This window comes from Microtus ochrogaster, chromosome 19 (assembly GCF_000317375.1).
Source record: "Microtus ochrogaster isolate Prairie Vole_2 chromosome 19, MicOch1.0, whole genome shotgun sequence".
In the NCBI taxonomy this organism is placed as follows: domain Eukaryota; kingdom Metazoa; phylum Chordata; class Mammalia; order Rodentia; family Cricetidae; genus Microtus; species Microtus ochrogaster.
The window spans coordinates 60,928,501-60,931,416 of NC_022021.1; the positions used below are offsets into that span (position 1 = coordinate 60,928,501).

General features: G+C 39.9%; 1 protein-coding gene across 1 annotated transcript in view; it reads right to left on the reverse strand.

Annotated features, from left to right (window-relative positions):
- Itga1 (integrin subunit alpha 1) overlaps positions 1 to 2,916 on the reverse strand; it is a 153,911-nt gene that overhangs the window by 12,895 nt on the left and 138,100 nt on the right. The gene's annotated exons all lie outside the window — the stretch shown is intronic.

The window sequence follows — 2,916 nt, forward strand, 5'->3', positions numbered from 1 at the left end:
TTCCTCCTTAGCTATTTAGACTTTTTCTTTGAGATAGCATTTCTCAATCAAACCCATAGCTGCCAAATACACCTAGCGTCCATAACTAGCTTGCTCTGGGGATCTCCTGCCTCTGCCTGTCTCAGCAGGCTTGCTGCAAATACAGTCAAGCCGTCATACCCATCCAGAACTTATGTGGGATCCAGGAATCTGAACGCCAGTTATCTTGCTTGAGATGTACATTGACCCACTGGGCCATCACCTCAGCCATTATCACCCCAGGACTGACAGACCGTATCTCTCACTTTCTAGACCAGGGCTTCCACTTCTGGGTTCTGGGATAAAAGATAATTTTGGTTTTTGTTTTGTTTTGTTTGTTTGTTCATGAGACAGGATTTCTCTATGTAGTCCTGGCTGTCCTGGAACTCACTCTGTAGACTAGACTGGCCTCCAACGTAGAGGTCCTCCTGCTCTTGCCCCCTAAGTGCGTGTGCTGTCACTGCCCAGGAACTTTGGTTCTTAATTGATATTAGTTATATAAAATTCTGAGTCATACACATGAAAGTGGCTCATGATGCTATGTGGGAATTGATCTGATTAATCCAGCAAGAAAGTATGAATGCCCATCAATGGTCATATGTAGTTGCTATTATTATATTGTTTATTCATCCTTTAATTCAGGATAATAGTAGGATTACTAATACTATGCATGTGGATAATATGAGGGTTAGGCTGTCAGTTTGGACACATCAATAATAAACTCAGTCACCAATACTGTGTTGGTGTTGAACTAAGAAATCAAAGCATTACCCTTTGTTGCCATTTAAGCAAGAGTGAGCCAAATTTGAAATTTCTGTGTTTTCCATCATTCCTGTCTGCATAAGCCTGGATCTACACTGTTTGAATTCTGTTTGTTGGCTCCATATCTGTGTCCATGAATATCTGTCCCTAATAAAGGGTTGCTCTTCCTCTTATTGAACCTCATCACAGAAAGCATCACACGAGGAAGAAATGTTGGACAGTTTACAGAAATTTTCAACAGAGTTTTACAAGTCATTGTCTCCAACTGACCCCAAATGACCTAAATAACAAATAAACCACAAACACTACCGTGCGCTATCTGAAAGTTGCTTTCAGAATTCATTTTATAAACCACTTCAGGCCTATTTATGATTTCCAGCAAATGATTATCATAACACATATACAAACATGCGTTATGCTGAATCAGGAGCATGAAAGAATCTATGACTTAACATTATAATACATTAGTTGCTGTTTATGTAAGAAATTCAAGGCACGTAAGGTTGGTTATTACATTGTTCTCTTACAGGCAGGTTAAACAGGTCGAATACACAGTAGGAGAGCATTCTTAGGTGTTAAGTGATTTTGAAGTCAGGCTTTAACTCAGGCTGAGCTGTGCAGTGAAAGTGTTAGTGAGAAATCAGTAGTGAAAATTATCTTTATTATTATTCTCTAGCCATGTCCACTATCATTTCTAATGTGTGTGTATGTGTAAGAGTGTGTGTGTGTGTGTGTGTGTGTGTGTGTGTGTGTTTATCATGTACACAGACATATGGACCTGCTTATCCATGTGCAGATCATGGGAGGTCAGGTGTCACCCTCTATCACACCGTGCCTTATTTCTTTGATCCAGATCACCATTTAGGCTAGTCTGACTAGCCAGCAAGGTCTCCGTAGTCACATGTCTCTGCTCCCCAGTGCTAGGGTAACAGGCACACATAGCCATGTCTGGATTTTTTTTTTTAATTAAATGTTGGCGTTCTGACACCAGGTTTTCATGCTTGCACAGCAGGTGCTCGTAACCATGGTGAATCTCCTCTATCCAAGTTTTTGCAGGTGGGGATCATTTACTTGATCCACAGAAGAAAAACTTGGCATGTTTCCAATAGCTTTAACTTAGTTGATGGCAATGCCCTTAAACCCATAAGTCACCTCTCTCACTTCAGCTAGATGGGACCTGCCATCGCTGCTCAGGTAAGCCAGACACCCACTGGCTTAGTTCCACAATTGTTCTATAGGCTATCGATACTATCTCTCTTGTTATTGATAATCCAGTCTGATAAGCAGGTTGACTTCCATCTTAGTTTCTATGTGTTTTGATCCACTAACTCAGAATCCCCACTTAATGTCCCTGAGTTGGGACCAGTATGCCCCCTGGATACCATACATGTATGATGTCCAGGTTTTACATATTCTTAATGGCTTCTTTGGGCAATTTATTTAGCCATATGAAAGAACACTTTGATCTTCACCAAGAGATGCCAAAACTGCCTAGCTAGTAAAGCAGCCTATATTGAGAGCTGCTCAGATCTGTAGTGATTCCCCATGGCTGCTGAACATTGAATCATTCATCAGCCTTGGAACTGTGAAGATTCCTGAAGCTATACCAGCCTCTTTGAACACGGTCTGCAACCATCTTAGGGTAATACACCTGGGGCTTGCCTGGCACAGCCTTTGCTTTGAATGCTATCTGCTTCTGAAATTCACTCAGGAATCATAAATTCTGATATTATTTTTCTTACTAAGAAGTACTCCTTCTTAAAATAAAACAACTGGAAAATACTGAAAATAAGCAGAAAACAAATCTCCTGCAATCCAGCCACCTTAGCAGAATTTTGCTGGATAAAATTATTTGTCTTTATTATTTGTACAAATGATATAAAGCACCTCACATACACAGAAAGAAAACTCTGTCTATTAAATCTATTATGTTATGTTGCCCCAAAACATAATGGTTTCTTGAAAATCTGGCTACTGATAGCTAAATAACAATTACAGTATTATCTACAACATGTGTTACCTATGAGAAACTCGCTATGCTAATCATCTGGCTTGCAGTACTGCCTTAACTCTTAACTCTAGGACTTGGATCCCTTATCACTATTTTATCTATGAGCAGCAATGTGAAAACATTAA